Source organism: Lepidochelys olivacea (genome assembly GCF_965140295.1).
Source record: "Lepidochelys olivacea isolate rLepOli2 genome assembly, chromosome: 9".
Taxonomy (NCBI): Eukaryota; Metazoa; Chordata; order Testudines; family Cheloniidae; genus Lepidochelys; species Lepidochelys olivacea.
In genome coordinates, this window is record NC_140419.1 from 39,969,679 (window position 1) to 39,987,743 (window position 18,065).

At 40.7% G+C, this 18,065-nt stretch overlaps 1 protein-coding gene across 4 annotated transcripts in view; it reads left to right on the forward strand.

The window, feature by feature from the left end:
- The window catches only part of SPSB4 (splA/ryanodine receptor domain and SOCS box containing 4), a 320,483-nt gene that overhangs the window by 152,799 nt on the left and 149,619 nt on the right, over positions 1-18,065 (forward strand). Inside the window, exon 1 of one of the 4 annotated variants that reach the window (XM_084638709.1) lies at positions 7,820-8,076. The exons of 2 other annotated variants lie outside the window; for them this stretch is intronic. The gene's annotated coding sequence lies outside the window, so the exon portion shown is untranslated. Of the gene's footprint in view, positions 1-7,819; positions 8,077-8,129; positions 8,565-18,065 lie in introns of those variants that run through there. One more of the 4 variants, XM_084638711.1, reaches the window with a different exon arrangement.

The following is an 18,065-nucleotide window of genomic DNA, read 5'->3' on the forward strand; positions in this document are numbered from 1 at the left end:
CTTGGCTTCCAGAACCCAAAATAGTTAGGATAGGCCTTTTAGCATGAATTAGGCTTTCTCGCAGTGGAAAGGATTTTTATCTTATTATGTCTTCTGGGGAATACTTGTTTTGTTTACTGGTGGAGTAGGGCAAGTAGTCAATTAAAATATTTATTTGAAAGTTAGGTTTATTTTATATAAATCTAAATAAAATAGTTGAGGTGACTTTCATCTGTTCACCGTAATGTGGTGGTGTGGCTGCTATTTCCAACTACATCTTGCATGAAGAAAAGGCACACTTTTGGATACCAAATCCATAGAGAAATCAATTTAGTTCTGACAGTTGAAGCTGACATAAACAATGAGACCATGCGCTTTGATGAAGATGGGATATGAGTGAAATACAAAAGGATTTAAAAGACAAATTTTCCTCTTACCCATGGATATTGTATGCAGATATTCTGAGAAACTGGCTGTGTGTGTAGGAGGGATAATTAATTATGTTATTGGATATGAACTATGTATTGAACTTTGGAACCAAGATTTTCAGAAGAGAGTAATGATTTTGGGTACCCAATTTAAGACCCCTTAAAGGGGCCTATTTTTAGAATATACTGAACACCTACCCTTTTAAAATCAGTCTCCTTTAAAATAGCTCAGATTGGTCACGCAAAGTTGCGGGACCCAATATCACTACCCACTTTTGAGAAGCTGTGTGGAATACCCTTTACATAAGAGTTAAATTATGTGGTCTTGATGGCTGGGTTGTCTGGACCAGTGTATACAGCCTTTCACCTTTATAGCAGTGGTTTGCATTGAATCCAGGGGTATATGGTAGTGACCCAAAAACGTTACCACTTTTGCTCAGCAGCCTCTGTGAAATGAGCAGTTGGTCTCAGTCCAGTTCCTAGTGCAGTTCATATAATTAAAAAAACCCCATGACTCAGGCTTTGTCTACACCACAGCTTTTAGCGACATGGCTGAGTCGCTACAGCCATGCTGCTAAAAGTCATGCAGCGTAGCCGCTGTTAGTCAACTCTCCTGCCAACAAAATTCTTTCACCCCCAACAAGCGGGGTTAGCTTTGTTGGCAGGAGAGCACTCCTGCTGACAACGCACTGTTCACTCCGAAAATTTTTGTCTTTCAGGTGTGGGGGAGGGAGATTAACACCTCGAAAAGACAAAACTTTTGTCTTTCAATTGCCAGTGTAGACATAGCCTCAGACAGCCTTGCTAGTGATCAGAGAACCAGTACCAAACAACCAGAGACTCAATGCACTGCTATAGGTGGTCCCTTCAGGTCAAGATTGAATAGTAATGTGACACAGCTGTTCCTGTAGATATGTATCACCTTTCTAAATAAAGGATGATTTTTCTCCTTGTCATCTGGAATTTAGTAATTACTAGAGATGAGCAAGAGTATAGAATTTTGTTTCGGATCAAATTTGACAATTTTTTACAGGTCTTTGTGACTTTGTTTCATCTGTTTTTCTCCCATCTGAACTAAAGTACCTGAATTTCAAGTATAACCAATTTATCAAATGCATCTCAACATATCTTTTATTATGTAAGGTCCTAAGCTCTTGAAAACTAGAGCTTTGTCCACACTGGCAAGTGAAAGACAAAACTTTTGTCATTCAGAGGTGTTAAAAAAAACCACCCTCCACCCCGCCAAAAGACAAAATTTTGTCGAGGACAAGTGCTGGTGTGCATAGGTGCCGACCCCGTGGGTGCTCCGGGGCTGGAGCACGCACGGGGAAAAATTAGTGGGTGCTCTGCACCCACCGGCAGCTCTCCTGCCGACAAAGCTAACACCGCTCATCGGGGGTGGAAGATTTTGGCGGCAGGAGAGCTCTCTCCTGCTGACAAACAGCGCCTACACCGCTCACCTTTTAGTGGCAAGGCTGTAGCGGCACAGCAGTGTCACTAAAAGCTGCGTAGTGTAGACACAGCTTAGAGCTATGCTACTTTGTATGTTTGGAAGTTGCCTCGTACTTTGTGGATGCTACAAGAAACATGCATCCGATGAAGTGAGCTGTAGCTCACGAAAGCTTATGCTCAAATAAATTTGGTAGCCTCTAAGGTGCCACAAGTACTCCTTTTCTTTTTGCGAATACAGACTAACACAGCTGCTACTCTGAAACCTGTCAAGAATGGTTGTGTGGCTAGATGAGAGATGGTTTAAAAAAAACAAACACTTTTACTAAAGTGTATATGAAATTGCCAAATTTTGTCCAGATCCAAATTTAGCATCAGTTTTAAAAATCACAGCCTAAAATGGTTTCTGCACTGATGTGATTGTTCTCCATTTTAAGTATAAAATATAGCAATTGCCAAACATTTAAAAAAAAGAATGGTAAAGGCAGCAAATAGCAATTTTGAAGGGTGACCACTTACATTAACAATTAAATAATGAATTTGTGGAATGGAGTTTGCTGAAAATGAAGGCATCCTGTTATTTTGAGAGGGTGGTGTAACTTCCTGATCTAGCTCCCTGTGTAATGGGACTTATTTTTAAAATACTCTTATTAGTTTTGCAGTAAAGTATTTAATTTTTAAAATATCATGTCTTTGGTAAGGTGTTCATTATTTTTAATTGAGAGGCTCATCGTATAGGAGGGTTAGAAACCAAAGATTTTATTAGAGGATGACCAAATCTTGCTAAAATAACCTGTAAAATGAGATGTACAAAAGAACTTGCAAACACTTGTGCACGTGCTTAACTTGACTAGTTTGAGTAGTCCCACCGATTTTAAGACCTGCATAAGTGTTTGCAGGATCTGGGCCTTAAAAGGTATAATGAACAACCATGAGAGGAAGGATGATCCAGTGGTAGGGCACGACTAGCTTCACACCTTGTTTCAAGTCTCTGCTGTGCCCCAAACTTCTGTGTGACTGTCATTTAGGCCCAGATTCTCCAAGGTATTGAGGCTCCTCATTTCCATTCAGTGAAAATTAGTAGCCTCAGTATCTGATGAACCCTGTCCTGGGCCTTCACTGAACCACATTGGCTCCTGGTGCATGTACTTAAGTGTAGTTCTGATTGTTTTCAGCTAGGAACTTGAAATATCCACTCTCAAGGGCTGATGGAGGCTCATGACATTGTCAACATGAAACCCACACACTTAGCGATGGGAGGTGAGTGTCAAATGTCACACGAGCAAGGAATCTCAACAAACTTTTTGGTTACGGGGGGAGGGGTCGCTGAAGCTCTGTGTTGTCTTATCCTCTCTATAGTAGCAGTCAAGTTTAACCTATATTGGCTTTTGCAATTAGGTATTTCTTTCAATATACTGTAATTTCCTTATGCTTATTTACTCATAATTGAATGCATTGGACAACGTTCATTTCTCTTAGATGGCTGTCTTGCAATTCTGACAGGCCTTAGTGATCTCCCGTTTGGGAGCTAGAAAAGATTTTCTATATGGCCATCTAATAAAATCACTATTTCCTAGTGTATATTTTTGTTAAACCTTCCTTTTTAGATGCCATGATCACACCTTTATTCTGGCAGAGAAAATTCTCAGGATCATTTCCTGATCAACCTCAGTGAATAATTATTTAAAGTTTTGTGTTTTTTGTTTTTTGGTGTGCAGTTCCAAACATCTCTACCTCGGGGCTGAATCACTGTTGATTTATGCTACGTAGAGATTTAGTGTGCAAATACTGTCCTGTACTGGCCATGACCAGCGAACACATTTCCAAACACAACTTGCTATATCTACACTAGGTGCAAATCCCTGTTTAAAATTCTTAGTTAAAACATGACCTTTTCCCCCCCCAAAGTCGAGACATAGGCAAAAGGGTCTATCATTTCTATCCATACGCAAACAGTATGTGTCAGTCCTCAGTAACCAGTATAGGCAGTAGCATCACTTTCTATACACTCAAGTAAACGTACATTTTGCATGTGCATTGTGTTGGCCAAATCTCCCTGCTCCCTGATTGTTCTCCCTTGTTTGAGTTTCAGGCCTAAGTACCCAAGAATATCTGGGAAGATAAAAGGGAAGAAGTTGTTGAGTTGCAAAATTGCTCTTTAATCTTCCATTGCAGATTTTTTTTATAATAGCACCTACAGTCCCTAATTAGGATTGCGGGTCCATTGTTTTAGTCACATTACAAATGTTGTAGTAAACATGGTCCCTGCACGGAAGAATATAGGATCTAAGAAAATAGGTAACAAATCTATCCTACAAGATAATACTGATTGTGAAAGGGCTTATCTTTAGAAAAATAACAGCCCTGTTTAAGGCTGAGAAGAGGAAAGGATGGAGCAGAGAAATTAAATTTGAATACAGTGACTGGCCTAGAATTAGATATCAAGAGACCCAGATCCTGAGAGGTATTTAGGCTACTACCTTGCTTTAATTTCAATGGAATTTAGGAGCCCAAATACCTTTGAGGATCTGAGCCAGAAAACCTTCATCTTAGGGTCATAGCATGACTTGCAAAGGCCTGTTGCTGTTTTTGAGTGGAAAGCAATGGAAATATTTACGCAAACTTTTTCAAACCTGGAAGAAGGTTAAAGTTCTGATTGGGTCTTATATTTTCTATTTCATCCATCTCTAATGGTTACCTAAGTGGTGGAGAGAGAGATTTTGAAAGAGGGGAGATATAGGCTTAATATAACTCTCACTGTATGAAGAAAAGGAGTACTTGTGGCACCTTAGAGACTAACCAATTTATTTGAGCATGAGCTTTCGTGAGCTACAGCTCACTTCATCGGATGCATGCCGTGGAAACTGTAGCAGACTTTATATATACACAGATAATATGAAAAAATACCTCCTCCCACCCCACTGTCCAGCTGGTAATAGCTTATCTAAAGTGATCACCAGGTGGGCCATTTCCAGCACAAATCCAGGTTTTCTCACCCTCCACCCCCCCCACACAGATTCACTCTCCTGCTGGTGATAGCCCATCCAAAGTGACAACTCTTTACACAATGTGCATGATAATAAAGTTGGGCCATTTCCTGCACAAATCCAGGTTCTCTCACCCCCTCACCCCCCTCCCAAAAACCAGACACACAAACTCACTATCCTGCTGGTAATAGCTCATCCAAAGTGACCATTCTCCCTATAATGTGCATAATTAAGGTGGGCCATTTCCAGCACAAATCCAGGTTTTCTCACATCCCCCCCACCCCCACTGTATGCTTTTTTAAAAAACATTTGTTGGAGTTCCAGAACATTTGTTCCAACGCTGTTCCTCTATCCCACAGAGTACATTGTAACTGTTTCACAATTCCCCCCTGTTTATGGTGTGAATCATCTCCAGAATAAGATTTCTGGATTGTCACTGTGTGTCGCTCTGAAGCCTAGAATGTCTGAATCCATGTGAAGCGATGGAAACAGCTAAAAGCAAGAGTGAGAGATCTTTTTGTGCAGAATATCCCCAGGTTCAATCATTGCTGGGATTTGCAGTCTGTCACTGTCCAAGTTTTAAATTCTCAGCCATTTTGACTTCATGAATTATACCTGTGTGACAACAATGTACATATCTATGCCATTGTACTAAGAGAGGTAGCTCAACTAATTACCACCCTTTCTATACAGCTAATTTTCATGCAACTATTTAATTCGTTGTATGAGAGAGATTACGTAGATGATAGATTACTGGCTTAGTTGCCACACCCTTCCAACAACATGGGCTTTCACTAATTTTTACTAATGCTCATGCTAGGAATGTCCCAATAAAGTCTATCAAACAAACAGCAGCATAAACAAAAATAAATAAGGGAGGTCTACCTCCAGTCTCTACAATTTTGGGTGTGGAAGTTTGTTTTCTTTCATTTATCTCTACTTTCCTAAATACGTAGCACTGCAAAATACACGGGGAGAGTTATTTTAAAATATCAGTTTATTTAAAACTGAACAGCCTTAAATGGAGCTGAATCAAATTGTATGGAAAACTCACATTCATGCAAGTCAAATTACTAACCCCAATGATTTTATAATTGACGATGTTGCGAACTTCACTTTAACCCTGATTTTAAAGAGTAGCAAGCTCTCAATCCTCAGAATATTCAACTGTTTGCATGCACAGAACTTGCACCCCTGCTGCCCTGAAACATCCTTTCAGAGGAGTAGTTTGGTAGTTAACTGGTCCAGTTTAGGCTTTCAAGTTTAACACTCAGTTCAGATAAAAGTGAAAATTCACACTTCTTACCGCTTTTGTTTCAGATTGTCTGGCTGGAGATTCCAGTAGAAAAAAGTGCATTAGTTTACATTGGGAAGGCTACCACCACCAGTAGGGTTAAAAATGTCATTTTTTTTTTTTTAAAGAAAGCTTAGATCCCAGAGAATACAGCTTAAAACACAGAGAATACAAAAAGACCATATGTCCTGACCCCTATTGTCCCTGCACATAAGGAAGAGTTCTTTTAAACCTTAAGATGTGTATTATTTCAAAGACTTTTTTTCTGTATTTGAAGGTTCCTTAGTCCATTACCTGGTCTTAAGGTGACAAATATCTGGATAATAGTACTGAAGTCAGCATCTGAAAGAAAAGGTTTCAACTTGCTAGGCAGGCACAAATATGGGGAAAAAAGCACATATGCAAATTATTAAATGGGGTTTTGAATCAGAGCCATTATTAGCATCACAAAACATTGGGTTTCATTTTAACTAAATAATGGAATTAATAAAAACAGTGTTCTGGGGGGAAAAAAGACCCGGATCTTGCACTGTGATTTCCACATGCACAGCACTGGATTCTAAGTCAGTGACACAGTTTGCTTGAGCAGATCACAGTGCAGGATCGGGGCCATATTTAGGAGTTGTTTATTTAGCGTCAAAAAGTTTGTGGGGAGCTATACAGGCCTATGAAAAGACTGGTCTCTATTCCAACAGCTTAAAACTTGAAGCCACGATCCTACAAAAATGTACATATCACATGTACTTAACTTTACCCCATGTGAATAGTTCCTTTAGATTTTCCTGGGACTACTTTCCAATAAAGCTAAGCACACTTTAAGTCTTTCCAGGATCATGGCCTAATCAGACCACTTACAGACAAAGAGGGTGGGGTGTAAGGATGGATAGATTTGCAAGATTGCCCTCCTGTTCCTACTCTTTATTACAGTCCACACCAGTACATTGGTAGGGTGATTTTTCAGAGGTGCTGGGGCAACCTTAGCTTCCATTGACTTTTGTGGGAGCATTGGCAAGGGGCACTCAGCACCTCAAAAGTTCATGTCAACAATGTGTTCTGGTACAGGCGGCCTGTGTGCGTGTTTAAACAAACAGAAATCTTCAGGTGCCAAAGGAGAAGTTGCACACAGGGGTGCTGGAACAATTATTATAGTAGGGGTGCTGATGATGGAAACCATGTATTTGATGTTTGTTATTACCAGGGCTTAAATTCGTAATGATTATTTCCTGGAGCCCTCTCTCATCCAGGGGGGAGCGAGTTCCCTGGGGTTCAGGGCTTCAGCCCCAGGGGGCAGGGAGAGGGAGGTGTGCTGGGGCTCAGGGCTTCAGCCCTGGCACGGCATCTCCCCTGGGGCTGATGCCCTGAGTCCCAGCGTGACACCTCCCACAGGTTTGAAAATATTTATGGGTGCTCCATCCCCGTGTGCTGTGGCTGAATTTAAGCCCTGGTTATTACTACTTCAAGCCAGGGGGTGCAGTAGCACCCCTAATTCCAGCCCCACTGGTTGCACATGAGGATCCCATGCACCCTTTGTGACCCAAGGGGTTAAACAATGCAGCGCTGGGCTGGCTCAGTGAACTTGTGCTCTTGGTGAGCAACAGACAGACATGCACAGGAAAGCGTGTGAGGAATTGCAGTTTGTGCAATAGCAAGAGGAGCTCTATTATTACCCAGCTGGTAGGCTCAGGCTTGTGTGCGTTTCGACGTCTGTGTGGCAATGCTGGTGTTGGGGGAAGGGGCGTCACCATCTGTTCTTAATTCCCTGGTCATTGGATTAGTAGCCCTTAGTGATGAGATCAGCAGGATCAGCTTTCCCGATGGGGCACTGCACTCGCTTCAGCTGCAGGCTCTTCCCATCTGGGCTGTCTCTCTGGAGGGGAGAGACAGAAAGAGGAATCTGAGGCATGAAGTAAATTAGCCTTTGAAGGAGCAACAAAACCAGGTCGGCAAAGGGCAGGAGGGTTTTCTTCTGGGGGGGGGGGAGTGACGGCACTTTTTCTCCGGGAACAGTTGTGAAGTGTTTCCTGGCTGTGTTGGGTTGCTTCGATTTTGTGTTACAAGCTTGTATCCTACTGATTAAGGAAGTATCCCCCCCCTCGCCCTCCCCTCTTTCCTCTGGCTTGCCTGTTTGGAGCCCAGCACACACCACACAGATGTGGCTTTCTCACACTTCGTTAAGCAGCCTTCAACTATATCTTTGCTTTTAAACCTGCCTCTTCGGGAGGATTTGCTTGTGCTAAGCTACAGCTGCCGGAGTTTGGAAGCGTAGATCGGTTGCCGTTGAAGAGGAAAATACTGTTTAAGGAAATACTTTGGCGAGTCACAGCTCCCTTTTTCGTTTCGTTTGTTTACTTGTGGTTCGACCTTTTTCCTCTGGATTTTTGTATTCCCATAACGGATCAGGCTAAGAGGTGCTTTAATATTTTTATGGTAAGTTCTTGCAAGGTGAATGTTTCCCACTGATTACGAATGTTGTTTTATTCCGTGATATATTTAGTGACGTACGTTTTTGAAACAGTGGCTACAAGTTTAGTATTTAAAAACAAATAAACAACCCCCTGTATCTGTGGTTGAAATAATATTGATACACATTTTCAGAAATGCTTGTAAAAGTCATGTTTAATTGTGGTCTTGGTTTTCACAACAACAACAAAAATGCGAAAACAAAACAAACCCAATAGGTTTGTGCTGCCTGGTTGTGAATTTAGATGTTGGTGGAGCTCAAACAATCCTAGTGTAAACAAAAATCTGTGTATAAGGCCGATTGTGATGCTTCTATCTGTGCGATATCTTTAGACGTTTAGAAAATGACTTTTAGAAGCAAAAGACTTTTAGGCTTCAGGTGAGCTACTTAGAAAAATTTGAAATATTTAACATCGCTTTGGCACAAGTAACACAAGTTATAATTTTGTCTGTAACCAAGCCAAGTTCTTATGGTATGTGTGAGTTCTAGTGAAAAAATGTATTCAATTAGTTTGCCCTGTTGCTACTTTTAAAAACTTCAGGCAAGGGTGTTCTACGAAATTGGTCTGATCCATATTTGGAATAGTAATACTTTTTGAAAGCATAAAGGCTGTTGAATAATGTGCCACAACTGTTTCCTATTGAATTCCTCCAGCGTAGAATCCCATTCATCCTGGAGGAGGAGGAACATTCTAGTTTAAGATCAGTAGATAAAGTTGATGTGCCATTTGGCATGTTAATTTAAATTTGTGTTTTCCTCCCTTGTATTTTGTAAAATATACATTACACAGTGCTATGGGGTGAGAAGCATTCCGAATCCAGACTTGATCAGTTATTACTTTGGTCACCAGTTTGATATTGGCTGCAGCCCAGAGTGCTGCTAGTCAAAACCGATTTTTCACAATGCTTCTATTGCCCTTGGTGACAGAAACTATCCATAACAAGATAACACTGCATTGTGAAAGAGTTTATCCTTAGAAAAATAACATTCCCCCCAGGGCTATTCCTAATGTTTGTTTGGTTTGTGCAGTGCATGTCAAGGCACAATGCATTTTTAATGTCTTTTCCGTAACAAAAGCAGGAACATGAGAGTTGCAGTTAGACGTATTTTGTGCTGATGACAGAATAAAGTCAAACGTGAATTCATTTTTAAAAACTATTGGGCAATGGGTTTATAACATTTGTACAGTGGTATTATTAACAGAAGTGTGTTCTAGTAGCTAAAGCACAAAACTGGGTGGTGGGGGACCTGGCTTATATATTCTTGTTTCTGCCATTGATTTGTTGTGTGACCTTGGGCAACCTTTCTGTGTTCCCATTTCTCCATCTGCACTTCCCTACATCACAATGGTGCTAAAGCTTAATTTATTAATGCCTTTGAAGCACTTGAAGGTCTTCAGATGGATCGAACTGTAAGTACCTTTATACACTGCAGGTTTGTGAACTAAGAGCTGAACTTCTGCATTTAACTGTTTTAGGGGGATCCAGGAACAATAGTTTAGCAGCCCCCTAATGCATGTGTTTTCCTGACCCCCTTTCTTTGCAGACTTCACTTAAATTCATCTGATATCATCAGTCTTCTCGCTCAGTATTCCTCAGTCCTTTGGTGCAATACAGTGATTATAAGGTTCCCTTTTGGGAAATACATTATATAATAGTCATGCTGAGATCACTTGCACAGAGGTGCCCAACTGAAGATACAGCACTAACTAAGAAATATACACTCGCTAGAGCAGACTAAAATTGCTAATTTTTGTTGAGGCTGTTATGACTGTCTTTTATGATTTTGTAAGTTTCCTGTAGCATAAGAATTACTGAGTGATAGACCATCTCTCATGCTAGTCCAAATAAAGCAATTCAATAACTCATCAGACTTCAATGTTGCATTGTAAACTTAATGCAATAGGTTTTTCATGTACCAAAGATACCAAAACTGGAAAACTATTTCTGGCTTGTCTTCCTCCACAGACACTGCTTGTTCCGCTTCTTTGTGTAGGTCACTAACACTCCATCCTCTCCCCTACAGGGGAGGAAAGTGTTATAATAGAGCTTGGTGCTGTTTCATGAGTTGTACAGGGTTGTATGTGATGGTTATCCTGATGATATGCTCTTGAATTTTACTGACCTTGTGACTAGCCCCTATGACTAATTTGTTTGTTCTTAGACTGTTGTAGTAATGCACTTGGTAGGGTTAAAATTAGAGTGTGGGGTTCTGAGATGTGACTAGCCTATCACTGTTACAAGACCTTGATCAGAATGATTAGCAACCTCATGTTAAAAACATTTCTACCAGATTCCTCTTGGCTTAAAATAAGGGCATGTTTTTACCAGGTTCAAGTCTTGTAAATCATAGTGTATTTTTAGCTGTCTCTTCTACTTAGCTTGCTTGGCTGCTCTCTACAGCAATGCTGACATCCTTCATTTACAATCCCTTTGCGCTATGGCAACATTGCTTCAGTGCAAATTTAAGAAAGCTTTCAAAGGAATTCCAAGAACTGTAAATTCCAGCTTAAACAATGGTAATGTAGATATGCTGTCTGTCTTAATAGAAAATAAATACAAGGGAAATATAAAGGTATTTTAGTTTTAACCAAGTTTCCCAAGATGGTACTTTGACATAAAGTTTAGTGGAACTTGCAAATCCTGGCTTCAGGCCAAAGAAAGGGTTACAACATGGAGCAGCAATGGCTGGTATTCCGTGGAGATGCCTTCCTTTATTGTGTGGTCTAAGACACGAACCTTAACTCATGTCTGTTGAATTGTAAAGGAGTCATGCTGACAAAACCCTCTTTAGATTGACAGTGCTAATTTAGATTTCTCTGGCTGAGCCACATAAATAAAGTACGCTACTAGAGTGTAATGGAAAGAAAAGATCAGGTATGTTGTACTATGTAAATATGTAGTGAGGCAGTTTTCTTTTCTGGTTCCCATTATAAAAACTGTGTTTTAAGATTGGCCAGTTGGAACTAAATCAATATTGTCTTATCAAAATTTAATATAAAAGTGCTGTTTATACACACACACACTTACTTACTTACTTACTTAAAAGTTTGCAATATTTCCATAGAATACCATACTTGAGGATTTATCATTTAAAATATAAACATTTGCTCTGGGTTAAAACTTGCCAGATAGGCAGGCATGCAGCAATTCTCCATAGATGACCCTATTTTGAGAGTTTAATGTACCCACACTAGGCACACCTATGTCATATATCATTTGAAAGGTTATTTCATGTATGTTCAGACTAAGTAGGATGTGGAAATGTCAAGTGGTGCTGTAAGCTTGCAGGTGAGGTTGAACAATGGTGCCCAAAACCAGTGTGATCTTTTTTATCATTCCAGAAACACTACAGCATGACAATGACTACGTTTACCCTCTCATCAATCATTCACTTGAGCTCTTAGCATGCCATCCAGAGCGTCATTTTGACCTGGGTCAGCCTGTACCAAGCTCACTGATCCACATGTTTTTACATTTTCTTTATCTGGTGGGCTGGGCCTCCCGGCTGATATTTTCCGAAGTTTGATGTTGAAACTTACACACACACAGAGCTTTTATTAATCATTGGAATGCAATTTCAGCACTTTCACCTTCTGTCTGATAAGAGAATCCTGCTTCCAGAATCCTCTAGCAAATTTAGACGTACCAATCCATACAAAACTCATGCTTACCACATTCATTCATATCAGCCACAGTAATTCATAATAATCTGGCACTGTCCCAACAGTAAGCGCATATTTGCAGAGATCATAATGATGAACAAGATGATAATGATGTTGACATTTCTAGGTATCATTGAAATGTGTTGGATTTTGTTATACTTCTAGATTGTTACGCTTTGAGGTCACACAAATCCAATTTCATGTCTTGGCATAATACATTGTCATTAAACTAACAATGACCTCTTTGAAATATTTGTATTCACTTCTGATTATGGCATTTTTTTAATTCTCTTCTCTGTGGGAATGGTACCACTTGAGAGCTCCACACCATACCTCATTTTAAAGTAGACATAATAAGTCTCAAATGATGTATGAGGGTACATAAAAGTTGGTCAAATATCTGTCTGCCACTCGCTTAAGACTTGCAACTCATACACTTATTTTTCTTGTAATTTTGTTAACTATAAGTCCATGTCACACTATTTTCAACCCCACTCCCCACGATTTTTGGTGTTAAGCTTTCTCTTTAAAATTAATTTTATAGACTGTTGGTGCAAAGTACGGATTACTAAGCAGGCTATTGATGTTAGTTGATGTACACACTGTTATAGGAAAAGATGTTGTTACAGCCAGATGCTTTTTTCCCCTAGAAGCCACAGTATTCCTCTATAAAGTAGTTTTTTTCTCTTTCTTTCAGATAGAGCAGGGGTGGGCAGACTATGGGCCACGTCTAGCCCATGGGACCTTTTAATCCAGCCTGGGTAGCAGGGTTGGGGGCTTTCTGCGTGGCTCCCGGAAGTAGCGGCATGTTCCCCCTCTGGCTCCTATGGGTAGGGGGGCCAGGGGGCTCTGCACGCAGTCCTTACCTCAAGCACCGCCCCTCACAGCTCCCATTGGCCAGGAACCTCCAATTTCATGAGCAGTCATGGCCTACCATACAATTTCTATTCACAAATATGGCCCACAGGCCAAGAAGTTTGCCCACCTCTGAGATAGAGCATAAAATGCGTCTTTCTTGCTAACTCTTTAATGTTTTTCTTTTGGAAGATTCAATCTTATTTCATATGGATTGTTGGTAAAATATGTTGACTGGATTCTACCATGCAGCCTGAGAACCAGCACCAGAACAGCTCTGGGTTCACAGCTTGTTAACAAAAATGAATGATAGACGATCTCTCTGAGTTGAGGAAACCCCACCATTGCACTCTAAGGACTCTCGCTCGTCATCTGGAGATAGGGAGTGATGTACTCATTGGCTGGCCCTCTCACGGTGTAGGATTATAGGTACCACTTGTGGTGGCATAGACTGACTGGTTGGCTGCCAGATGAACAAACTCTTGGAATGCTACCTGGTGGGGTACCGAGGAATGACTTTGCAGTTACAGCAATCCTTTCTCTTTAAGCTTGAATAGTGGCTTTATTTCTGTTTGTTTAGAGCTGACACTGTGTTCAGTGCTGTATGCTATCCAAAAATGGAATCTCTGCCCCAAAATGCTTTCATTCTCAAAGCCAGACCTAAAAGCAAACAGGATGCACTGGGAATTTCAGAGGTCCATGTTACCATTTAGATGTGGGGAGGAGTGAAACCTGATTATTATCTCACTTCTTACGGGCACCATTGAGGAGGAGGACTATGCAGGATAGAAGGGGATGTTGCACCTGCGGATGGTAGAATGGAAAAATGCACAGACTGGAATGGGGAGGAGACGAAACTGGTGTTTGTGGAGCAGTGGTGACTTTTTCCAATTTTAAAAAGTTTTAGCCCTACCATTGGCTCTTTTGGGCAGGTGCCCACTTTTTTGTACCAATGCAGGGAGGCTTTTTAACCCTTTACAGGTAAAGCAAGCAGAGGAATAGCTACCAAGAGAGATTTTACAGCTAACTGGCTGGCTGCGTGTCCTTAAAAGGGAGCTACCCCTCCCCCTTCATTTATCACACCTTCCTTTATCTGAAATAAGGTGCCTAGTCTACGGTCTGGTCTACACTACAGACCTAAATTGGTATAACTACATTGCTCAGGGGTGTGAAAAGTCAACACACCTGATCAACATAGTTAGGTTGGTATAACTCCCTATCTAGATAGCACAATGTCTGCGGGTAACCTTCTCCCACCAACGTAGCTACCATCTCTTGGGGAAATGGATTAAGTAAGCTTATTGAAGAGCTTTCTCCCATCAGCTCTTAGAGCATCTTCATTCACGCACGGCAGTGGTGCTGTGCTCATGCATTGTTTTAACTTTAGATATGCCCTAAACAACATGGGTAGTATTTTTGGAAGTGCTTAGCATTGGCCAAACTGTGCTTCTGTAGAAATCCAATGGGAATTGAGCCCTTTTGAAATTCTCACCCTTCTTGTTTTTCTCTTTGTGTTCCGGAAAAGTGAACTTTCTACCTCTGTGTTCTTTTCTTTTTCGTCCCAACTCCCTCTTTGTTCCTCTCACCGTCTCCTTCCTACCTGGCCCAATCCTGTTGGGCAAGGGACTGGAGTGCAGATCCTGCTCATCCTCCAAATGTGGAGGGGTGAAGATTCTTCATAGTAGGCCTGTGATAATAAATTTGATGTCATCCTGTAAAATGCAAGAGAGGTCACAGCTGTGGATTTGGGATGTGTCTCAAATTGAGCATAAAAAGTAAGTTGTGGTGAGATGTAAAATCCAGTTTGAAAATACACTAAGCGCAGCTTGGATTCACTAGCAAAGGAAGCATTTCAGAACTGTAGAGTGAACTCTTTAGCAGAGCCAATATTGTGGGCTTTCTTATAAATATTTCCAAAAAGCTATTCAAAGCTCACTTGTCCCACTAAAAAGATGATAATTTGTAACTCTTGTGCATTTAATGGACCAAATCCCTTCAGGAAGTGACATTGGGGATGAAATCTCTGTGAAGATTCCTCCCACGCACATTGTCCTGGCAGAAGGATGGGGCTTGTAGAAAAGGATACAGGTCATGCCCTCAAACCTTGGGGATCTATACAAGCCTAGGGAACTCCATGCAGAGGCACTGGGTGGGATTCACAAAGGAACTTAAGGGCCTAACTGCCCCTGGAGTTGCACAAATCCAAAACTTTGATCCTCAAAACCACCACATAGCTGTTGCCAGTCTCTGGGTGCTTAAATTTGTCAATGGGAATGTGCGTAGTTGTCTCCGTCTCGACAGCATTGAACAGCTTGGTGGCTAACCTGCATCAGCCTCAGCAAGATGCACAAAATAGACATTCCCTCCTATCTCACTGCAGAATCTGAGATGTGCTCCCTCACTGCTGTAGTAAGAGTCTGTTGGATTGGCCCTTAAACAAAATATAGCCACAGGAGTTGGTGGTGCCCCCTTATACTCAGTTACCCAGTGCTTAGAGCATCCACCCAGAAAGTGGGAGAGACCGGTCCAAATACCTACTCTACCTGATGTGGAGCGGGGATTTGAACCCAGGCCTTTCCCCTCCCAGATGAGTGCTCCCATTACTGTGCTGTGGAGTTCGTCTTTCTCTGCCCCAGTGAATAATTATACAAAGTGAAAGCTTCAGCAGGGGAGGGCTGGAGAGAGACCCACCACATAATTATTCTTTCCAAGACACACTATTTATTATACCTGAGCAACTTCATATCTTTAGAAACCTTTTGCGCAAAAAAAAAAGGGGGGGGGGGTGTGCTATTTCAAAACTGCCAGGGGAATTTGAATGCTCAATTACCATTAATTTCAGTGGGTGTCTAAATCCCTTTGGATGCTTCATTCTCTGCCTACTTAACTTAAATGTGAATTTCTGCTTCACACATCTGTGGGGGGGTGCAATGCTAGAGGTCAAAGTTTTTTTTGTTTTTGTTTTGTTTTTTTAAAGGATGTTTACTGCACAACAGGATTTACCTAGAATAGTATTTGCAGTAGTATGCTTTTTACAAAAAAACCCAACAAAACTGATATAACTGGAAATCATAACTTTTTTTATTTAAAACAGTTAAAAATGGGGTGAAAATGAGGTAAAAGGCATGATATTGCAGTTGTTACCAGTGCTGTCTAGTAAAACTTACAACTGATCTATTAAAGTCATGCAGAAATATTTAAATCAAAAGGAAGAGTTAACCATTATATTTAGCCAGTTTAAACAAGACTTACATTGAAAGGGGAACATGGAGTACTTGTCCCATGTTGTGGGTATTCAACATCCATATATGTAACTGGCTGCTGCGTCATTCTGGAATAAAATGTTTAGAACCACTACAGGTGGTCAACATTCCACTTAGTGGCCTCCCCTGTACACCTCTCAAATACACAGGTCAAAACAGACTGTTTCTGTCACTCAGGAAATATGCACATGGTTATCCTAGCTAAACTCCAAGAAGTGTATTGCTGAGTTTACAAAATGATTATATTTGGCTTCTGGCTGACTGCTGACTTCTCGAATTATGCTTTCATAAGTGCATGACTTGGAATTCTAGCAGACGAATTGACTGCTGCAATCCATTTGATAGTTCACTTTAGGCCAAACATCCAAAATACATAAATTATAATGAATAGTTTTCATTTTGCCAGCATTCTTAAATTTCTCATATATCAAATATACTTCTGAATTTAACAAAGCTTACATGGCATTTTCAATCAACAAATGAGGACTGGCCATATTAATATAGACACCACTGACAAAGAGGAGATCAAAGCTTTGAGACTCTTCAGCATGTTGAGTTGGGGACGCTCTTTCCAGTTTGGAGTGGTCAAAGGATTATTATGATAGTGTAAGATGAATGTTATGTTGGCTTGAGTGCACCTATGCTCATATGTACCCCTTTACTATATTTTTGACTGTCACAGTGACTCTTCCATGTGATGCAATGCTAATAACTTTTCGGCCAGTCTACACTACCACTCACGTTGGTACAACTTATGTCACTCAGGGATGCGAATAAGCCATCTGCCTGAGTGAGGTAAGTTATACCGACCTAAGCACCAGTGGGACAGCGTTATATCAGTGCGGGGATTCTCCTACCAACATAGTTACCACCTCCACGAGAGGTGGTAACTGATTTATTATGCCAACAGGAGAGTTCTCTCTTGTTGGCATAGAGCATCTTCAATGGACATGCTCTAGTAGAGCAGCTATGCCACTGTAGCTCTTCTAGTGTGGACTAGTTCTTTGTGGTGCATTCTTCCCAAGTGTCTGGCATCTTGAAGCTGGAGCTGCATCCAAAACCTGCAAATATTTCTGCATATGAAGGTTCTGCTTTGGAATAGACACATTTAAGGATGTGCAGAACAGAATTTTCAGCTCGTGAGTCAGCCCTGTAGCAGCAGCAGAGCAGCCAAAGTGGACGAGAGGTGACTGGAGGGAAGGAAGACTCTCATCAAGGTGAAAGAGTATTTAAGGTTCCGAAAGAGTTTTCCTAAAAACTTACTGTTTACTGTTGCTTTTATTGGGAATGATCTTGTATGGCAGCAACCCTATAAACAGTAAAATAGAATAAATGAACCACTGTATCAGGAGAATAATCTGGAAGTCCCATCAATGCATAGCCTAAAAATTGGCTGTGTGTGGAGTGGGAGGATTGAAACAGCGAAGCAGAAGAGAACATACACAATGTCTGCTTTTGTGGGCTACAATGGTGTTGTATAAATCTAAAACAGATTTCCTAAGAAGCAAACTTTATTTTTACTTTTTGAATATTTATTCGTTCTTTTTAAGTCACTGAATTAAAATATAAACATCTTGGGAGGGAATTTGTGCTTAATTTTCCAGGTTTATATATTTTACTGGTAATTCCTGCCTCCCAAATGGTTATGACTTTTTGTGATTTGTTTTTTTTTTTGTTTTTGTTTT